The sequence below is a fragment of the Propithecus coquereli genome, unplaced genomic scaffold, assembly GCF_000956105.1.
Source record: "Propithecus coquereli isolate 6110/MARCELLA unplaced genomic scaffold, Pcoq_1.0 Scaffold202, whole genome shotgun sequence".
NCBI lineage: Eukaryota > Metazoa > Chordata > Mammalia > Primates > Indriidae > Propithecus > Propithecus coquereli.
The window spans coordinates 1,442,843-1,452,234 of record NW_012145190.1 but is presented as its reverse complement, the minus strand read 5'-3'; positions in this window follow the sequence as shown (position 1 = coordinate 1,452,234).

Genomic DNA, 9,392 nt, shown 5'->3' with positions numbered 1-9,392 from the left:
TCCCAGCTAGATTTTAATTTCCTGAAGGCCAGAGACATTTTCACATACCCTAGTCAAGCTCCCTCCTTTCTAACTATCAATATTGGTCCCAAGACAACGCCACTGAACACAGACATCTATGTGGTTGAATTTTTCTAACATTTTGTGATAAAATGATTATATACCTTTTAAATTCGCAAAACGTGCTCAGTATTTTAAATGAATTAGACATTATATTATTTTTGGTATGAAAATCTTATGTATCCACCAACAGATATTTAATTTCTATTCTCATTTCTACTACTGTTGGGTGAGTTTGGAAGTCTTGTTATTGCTGGGCATCCGCCCAGAATTAAATGCTGACAGTCAAAATTTTACAACACTTTCAAAGGGCAAATAGGGCCGATAAAAACATTTTGAAACTGTGAAGCCATTGGTCTATTTAGGAAAAATAAATCAAGTAAATTAAATATTTGAGATCATTGTAGACTAATTTTTAATTGGCTAAACCATTTTATTTTTCAACTAGGCTTTGGTGTTTTAAAAGCCATGGTAAAATTTATTGTATGTGTATGTGTATATACATACATACATATATTATATGCATATGGCATTTAAAATTAAGGCCATGGGTTCTCATGATTATTGTTAGTCACAATTAAAATTACTTTTTAACAAATTTCTCTCAAAGATTTCATCTTAGAGTGGAAATAAATGTTATCTAAACACAGTCGCTCTCTCTGATTCTTCTCCTGTTATAAACAATTAGAAATTAGAGATGATGTAGATGGTTGGTTGATCTTGATAAGCAGGTATCTTAAGAAATAATGGTTGATCACAAAGTTCTCAGTTTCCTGCGAGTGCTAAGTGCGTGGAGGGTCGTGGCTGACATAGTTGAAGGAATTTTCCCAAGTGAAATAGCAAGCATGGGTCCTGAAGAAGAACTAAACAGGTGATTAAAGATATAGGATGCCACTTCTTACATCAATTATTTCCAAACATATCTGAGAGGCCATGGAGTTTGGGACAGTGGGAGTGCACGGCTATTCTCAATAATGTTAATAGTAAATAAGAATGTATTTTATAAAGGATAACAGTAATGTAGGATAATTAAAATGTCGAGATTCTTTCTATTTTTAAAAAAAATGAACAATATTTATTAAAATACAAAAATACACTTTTCTCACATTACAATCGAAGTTCTTTTATTGGCAATTCCCCCCCACCCATACCACCCCCTTTCAAATCTGAGCCCCTTATTTCCTTTTAAAGCTAAAATAATAACTGAAAGAAGTTACATCAATAAATGGACCAGAATAACACAGATCTCTGCCTTCCCCACCCACGACCGCCCCTTCTCTTCCACCTCCTCCTGAGGTGGGCCTGGGAGAGGGAAGCTTCCCCCCAGTGTGCTCCATTCAGGGACTCCATGCAGAACTCATTCACGTGTGCATGCGTGTCACTTGTAACTGTGGATCTCACATTTTTTTTGTGAACCATCCTGGTTGGGAAGGGCTTCATTACTTTAAATGAGCCTGTGCCCTTTTTGAAATTTCTCCTCTTCTTTCCTCATGTTCTGCCCAACCCCATCACCATAACCAGTTGGTATCAGCTGTAATAATCCCTAATGAATCAGCACTTAGAGCAGTCACCAAATCACAAGCATGAGAAAAGCTTCCACTCCCCCCAGCTCCCCATTCCCAGCCTCTCCTTGCTCTCCACCTTAAAACAAATAAAACCTTTTTTAAACATCATAAAATGCCATCTACAATCATTTGTCAGATACCAGGAACAACAGGTGGACATGGCACAATGCAAACTTACGGCCTCCTGTGAATATATTCTCTGCTTCTGCCCTCTCTTCCCAACCCTGCCCCGTTGCCGTACCCCCTTCAGGGGCCTCCTCTTTCTTGTGGGAAACCCTGAATAGACACATGCCTTGCAGAGTGGGTTAAGCCCAACTGCAGGAATCTGGTGCAACGTGAAAGCATTACACTGAGAGCTACGCCAGCTCCCTTCTTCGCTCCTTCCCGAAGCACTGTGTCAGGCAAGGCACATGCATGTTCCATTCCACAAACCCAGAGGACTTGAGCACATGGACAAAGACTCAGCCCCTATATAGATAGGTTCATTTGAATTTTGGTGGTTTTCCTGTTTAAAATACATTTGCAAATCTATCTTCCCCTTGGCCTCTGAAGAAAAAAATTATTGCCTCTAACATTTGGCACAGTACAAATTTATGGTGTTTTTTTTTTTTGTATTTTTTTAAAATAAGATAAATCTGCAAAGACAGCTCTCAGCTTAAGAAAGATGTCTGTAGAAATGGGTATTCCTGTATCCTATGAAGCAGCTTCTAAAAAATGACAGATTCAGTTTATCCCTCCTACCCCCTCAGCAGCCCACACCCTATCTCTTTAGGGATGTTTGTTGTTTCAGTTTGTTTTATCTTAGCAGTTTCAACCTTATACCAGAATTCCCTTCTGGCAGCGTGGCAAGTTGACTTGTGGCTTGCTCCCCACAACGTTCACAAGATTTCCCCTCCCACTCCCCCTTTAAATAGAACTTACAAGTTAGAAAATAGTTTTGTTTTGATTTTTTGTTTTTAAATTTTAATATAAGATTCTTTCTTTGGGCAGAATTCTATTAATTCAGTATGGTAATAAAGTTTATCTTTTTCCAATTTAAATAGTTACTGTTTCTTGATCACTTATTTTGTGCCAGGCACAGTTCTCAACAATCCGCATACAGCCATCCCTCCGTATCCATGGGGGATTGATTCCAGAACCTCTCCCTCTTATCAAAATCCAGGAGTGCTCAAGTCCGTTATGTAAAATGGTGTGGTATTTGCCTATATCCTACACACATTCTCTTATATACTTCCGATCATCTCTAGATTACTTATAACACCTAATACAATGCCTACACATCACTTCATCCACGTGGATTCAATACACAGCACTCTGTGCAGCAAATTCAAGTTTTGCTTTTTGGAATTTTGTGGATTTTTTTTTTTCAGAATATTTTCAACCCATAGTTGGTTTACTCCAAGTATGTGGAACCCACAAATGCAGAGGGCTGACTGTATGTCATCTGATTTATTCTCACACAATCCTATGGGCATTGTTTCCACAATTTATAGAGGGGGAAACTGAGGCACGGGAAGGTTAAATAACCTGTCCAGAGTCAAGTAGCTAGTGAGTGGCTGTGCGGAGATCTATTAAACTCCAAAACTCTTGCTGTTAAGCACTGTGCTAAGCAAATGGAAACTCTGACATATTGCTTTAGTTACATTAAATGAATTAATTATTACTTAATAAATATAGCTCTTGAGAAACACAATCTTTTTAAAACATGACACTGCCCAGGGAAATGAGCAAGGTGGTAAAAGAAATCACATCAAATTCTCCTTCATATAATGGCAAATTCCTAAATTTAAGATATCCTACACTTAATTGCATATTTTTGTTTCTGTTAAAATTCTCCATTGAGTGGAAACATTTTACTTCCCAGTAGAAAGGACGTGAGCTCTGGGCATGTCTGAGCACAGTGAGAAGTCAGCCAGCCTACAAAGAGGATAAGGCTGGAAGACATGGCTGTGGGGAGGAAAGGGGCTCCCAAATCAGGAATGAGGGATGTTGGACACAAGCTGCCCATCCTGCCTCTGACCACAGGTCTCACCAGATGTTTGTGAGGAAGGTGGGCCGCTGACCGCTATTTACTTCACTGAAGTCTGGGAAATCTAGCACCATCCATTTCCCACTCCAGGTCCAGGCTCTTACTGTGCCCCGGAGCCCGGGAAAATTCACTGAACACTTACTTTCAACCGTCCTCCAAAGGAACATTCCTATAGGAGGATCTTTGTCCTCCAAATTCTGCTTTGGCTGCGCAATTTCCTGGCCAGTCATGATAAGAGAAGTGCTTCCAACTGGGGTTCACTTAAATGCCTCCTTTGCGCCAAGGTGGAGAGAGGATAGCTAATTAAGCTGTCCAGGTAATTGCTCTCTAGTGTGATGACAGTAGAAAAATGTGAGATTTCCCCTGCTGATTCCATTTTTCATTTTATGGGCCCTTCAAGTCAGAAAATATTTTTAGAACAAAAAATCACTAGAATAGTAATGTACCCTATATATCATCTTAATGTAAGACTTTTTATTATGGATTGATTTTTCAATGTCTTTTCTATTACACATGGAATGCTATTATGTGCATATTTCATTCAACATGTTATACATATTTAAATTATTCATAAACATCATTAACTTAAGCATTGTTGGTTACATAATATTCTACTTGGACAGTGCTAAACCCAGATTTCTGAACCTGGATTGAGAAATAGAGTCCAGCACTGCTCTGTTAACCTCTCACCAAATGTTCGCTAAAGTGTCTAAATGAGCCAATCAAGGAGTCGGCTAGCCACAAGTTAGAGGGCTCCTTGGCCTCATTTCTGTTATGTTGGAGGCCATAGCAAGCTTTGGTTGAGTCTCTTGACAGCTGTGTAGAGCAGAGGAGAGTCATTGCAATGTATTACACTTGGTGGCTGCAGCAGCTGCACTTGTATCTGTAGCAGCAGAAAGGCATAGACACTTAGCTTCTCAATAAAGTCCTAGGATCCTGGTACATAGAGCCCTCACTAAAAATTCAGTGCATCTCAGCTGGTTCTTCTATTGCTTGTTCCATTACTGCCACGACGTTAGCATCTCTAAGACCTTTTATTCACTGAAAAATTCTTTTTCTTTCCCCCCACTGGCTTCCTCCTTCTCTCCTCTCTCTCCTTCCCTTCCTCCTTTCTCTTCCTTCCATGTGGTAGACACTCCAAGGGTAGCCACCTAGTCTGAGCAGTTTAGGACATATAGTTCTTAGTTCTAGGAAGAATAGCCCATTCTTTCTTTCTTACCTTTTGCCCTCTTTGGGGATTGTCCATGGATATGCTGTGAATTCAGAATTTATAGAAATAATAGACCATTACGTTGTGGCCCATCCCTGTCAACTTAATGAAGGATAAGATATTTTCGTGCCACAAATTGAGGAGTGAAAAAATGCAATTTCTTTTTTCCCTTTTAACATGATTTCTATCCTGAGCCTCCATTCCATCTGATGACAGCAACTTAATGTAGTTGCTTTTATTTGTTAATAATTCCAAGTAAAGTCATTTATTTCAGATTTTTCTTTTTCAGTTTCTGAATGTCTACATCGATCAATTAGGATTTTCTCTTTCATCGCTCCCTGGTATTAATGCTAAACCCAGAGCTTGGAGAGAGGACTTTCAGTTTTCAGATCTGTATTGCCTGGCAACCCTCAGGGTGCACGGCTTTCCACATGGTTCTTGGGCAATACCTTCCTTTGGCTATTGGCATCTAGCCAGTTACAGCCCCATCCCCACAGACCTACTGAGCTGTCCCTGGTCCTGATGGTTCTCTGGTCATTAGTCCACATACTCTTCATACTCCTCCTCCTGACCTGGCTCTATTGATCCACCAGCCCTTTCATACCCCTCCTGAAGTATATGGGAAACTTTATGATCATCTTCCATGCCTTTCTGCAGCCACAGAAAACTCAGGGTGACTTTCTCTAGGCCTTTCTCAGCCTGAGCCTCTCTTGCTGTTCTGAAGTACAGTGTAAATACTGCACTGTTTCCACCTTACTGTTCACACGGTAAACAGGAGAACTCTAGGACTCATGTCCCAGAAAGGACCACCCTTAGTGCCTGCTGTTTTGGGTCCTCCAAAGGGCTTCTATTATCTTTCTAGGCCCTGAACTTAACCCAAAACAATTAGGGAGCAAAGGAAAAGACCCTCAAACTAACACATCCAGAGTTTCATGATTCACATCCAACTCTCAGCTTCCTCTACTCTACAGAGAGGAGGATCTTCTTTGGTTTTATTAAGTTTGTCCCGTTATGAATCTTTTTAGTCTTACACTTGAATGAAAGTGTTTAAGCTAAAAAGCCAAACAAAGCCCTCCCCTGCAAAAAAAGGAATTTTCATCATTAATTCCCCAGTTCTGTTGTGGCAACTTTTCCTCTAATAGGAATGACTAATGTCTGACTTCTCAGCTTAGGGAAAGACCTCCAAGATTTAGCAAAGAAATCCAAAGGAGCACAAAGGGGCAAAAACACATTTGTAAGGATCATCCTGCCACCACATAGAAAGGTGAGAACATGAAACTCACATTATCGTGCATGGTTAATTCTGAAGTCACATTGCCTAGGTTTCAACCTTGTCTGTACTTCTCATGAGCTATGAAACATTGGAACAGTTACTTAAATCCTTTTGTCTCCATCTTTTCATGTTAAAAATGAATGCATAATAATAATGTGTTTCTCAAGGGATCGTAAGGATAAAATGAGTAAGTACATACAGAGCACCATTTGGTCAAGGCTCAGGAAGTATTGTCTGTTACCATTATTACCAACAAGCAGGTCTGATATTTCATCACTATAAACAGGCATGGTCATACTTGCAGTTTACTGATGTCTTTCACTCTGGTAGGCTGGTGTTTATCCGATGTCAAAATGTCAAGTGGTTTCTAAGTATTATAGCAGTGTGGTGGCAGCTGCCAGATTGGCTTTTCACACTTCAACATATTTGGGAAGACAATGAGCTCAAGTGGATTTAGAGAGGTTTATAGATTTGGGCAGCATGAGCTTCATGTTTGCAACAGTTCTCTCATCTCTCAAGTCCCATGGTGGCGATGGAGGCAGACACAGGAGGATCATTTCCACGCCGTATTGGTCTTTGTCATAGCTGAGGAACACTGATCTTCAGATATCCCCAGTATTATAGGGGGATGCTGTCAGCCTGTGCATCCTCCCTCCAAGAGTGCCATTATCTTTGTTATCTTGGAATGTAAGCAAGTGTTCTCCATGGTCGGGGAGGAGATGTCTCTATTTCTACTAACCTGGCTTTTTGTGACAGAGATTTCTTAAGCATTACACAGTCATTTTGTTATAAGAGGTGAAATTGATCATCTGAAAAACAAAGTGACCTTGGTAAAATTCACTTGATATTCATAATTGTCAATTTAATCTCTTTGCCCTCAAAGAAAGAAAAAATAATTAGTTTTATGATATTAGAGAGTCTTTAGTTCAAAAAATGGAATATTTAATTAAGGGTTTTATAGAACAATTAGACTCTATTCAATATTTAAAAATACTTTAAATTGGTTTTATTAATTTGCAAGGTGAAACGTGATACTCTTAGTTGCTGTAATTTTCATATATTTGATTACTTTGCATTTGAACTATTTCTCATATATTTGTTTAGACTCATTTTCTCTTTTGTAATTCAGTCTTACATAGGGTTTGTAACGGTTTTGGTATTTTTTTCAGTAGAGTGGACGAAAACTCCGTCAAAATGTTAACGCTTCATAGATCATCATTTTTTGCTGTATTCTTCTCAAATTGATGCTTGTCTTCTCACTTTATTTGCATTATCTGTTGAAAAGATATTTAAAGTGTTTAGAGCCCCAACTTATTTTTCTTTGTGATTTCTTTCACTAATTTGTAAGCTTTTTAAGCTCTTTTTTATTCACAAAAAACATTCATTTGTATTTTCTTAGATATATTCATCAATTTTATTTATCTATTTTCTTCTAGTATATACTTGTAGCTTAAATGTGTTGCACTCATTACTCTTTGATCCACAAGTCAGCTACATTTTAGATATTGTAAAACAAATATAAGCTTCTTTTTCTATTCTGAAATATTTAACTAATCTCAGAAATCACATTGAATAACTTTTTTTCCCAATAATTTGTGGATACTTTATTAAAATTTTATTTTTCATCTAAATCATATTTTTTCTGGAACTAAATTTTTGTTCCATTGTTCTATTTTTCAACCTTTATACCACTTATGCATTGTTTAATTATTGAGTTGAATATTTCTTTTTTTTTTTTTTTTGAGACAGAATCTCACTCTTTTGCCCGGGCCAGAATGAGTGCCGTGGCGTTAGCCTAGCTCACAGCAACCTCAAACTCCTGGGCTCAAGCAATCCTTCTGCCTCAGCCTCCCGAGTAGCTGGGACTACAGGCATGCGCCACCATGCACGGCTAAATTTTTTTCTATATATTTTTAGTTGTCCAATTAATTTCTTTCTATTTTTAGTAGAGACGGGGTCTTGCTCTTGCTCAGGCTGGTCTCGAACTCCTGAGCTCAAACAATCCGCCCGCCTCGGCCTTCCAAAGCTCTAGGATTACAGGCGTGAGCGACCGCGCCCAGCCGAGTTGAGTATTTCTTATTAACAACATTTTCAAAATATTCTTTATTATTGTCACCCTATTTTCTCTAAGTTAAACATTATATCATTTTACAAAGTTCCTTCCATTACCACTGACCTCCCCCAAAGTTCTACTGGGATTTGAATTGGAATTAATTTTAGCAAACAAATTTCTTGGTTAAAAGACAAGTTTTCAATATCTTTCCTAGCTTAAGGAAAGAGAGTTCAAGGGAATTATTTTTCCTTAAAATTCAACAATCTTATTGCCTCCATCTGTTTAATTATTGCTTTTGAACTTCTTATTTTAGCACATTGGCTCTCCATAACAATCCTTCATGCCTCATAATCTGGTTCATCCTATTCATTTCTTTATACTTTCCCTCCACATTCTTAGGAAACATCTCAAGGTAGTTATCTCATTCAACGTTTACTTTTCTGCAACACCCAATTTGCTGTTCACTGCCTCAACCATTTTTTAAGTTCTTGGAATTACAGAAGATGCTGGGGTTATGTCCTTAGATGAAGACAGGTCTAATGACTCCCTGCATACCATATGCCAACTTTCCTTTAGCAGCCTTTGCACAGGTGTAGCCACCCATTATCCACTTCTCTGGACTCAATTTAGGAAACTTAGAAACCTGTTGAAAACGCCACTCTTGTCTTCACTTTTCTACCTTCATGTGCTAACAATAAAGTATTAGAGCACTTATATAAAATGGGATACAGGTACATATAGCACTATTTTCAAAATTTAAAATATAAAGTAATTGAGATGTAAAGTGATGAACAGAACAACCAATCAGAAATTAGTGCTGAGTTAGGCGTGTTTAGCCTATGCCCAGAATCATAGAAGCTACCAAACCCTATTTTCTTCTACTAACGCAGCAAAGAAAATGCAACTTTTTAGAATGTAGGATTTACTACTCCATATCCTAGAGCACTTCTATTCCCACCCATGGTGCTAAGTTTCTACAGCAACCTGGAAACCCAGAAAGTATTGTGCAATAGAATTAATAGATGTAGACCATTTTTCCCCTAGTATATCACGTAAAGCACATTTGTTTCTTTAAAAATGTCACCAAGACAAAAATGTTAATCACAAGTTGTCACACAAAGAGAAACACATGGTACTGTCCAGGAGTTTGTCTCCAATTTATCAGCCTCTGTCGTGACCAGAGGTTAATCTCTGAACCTTTG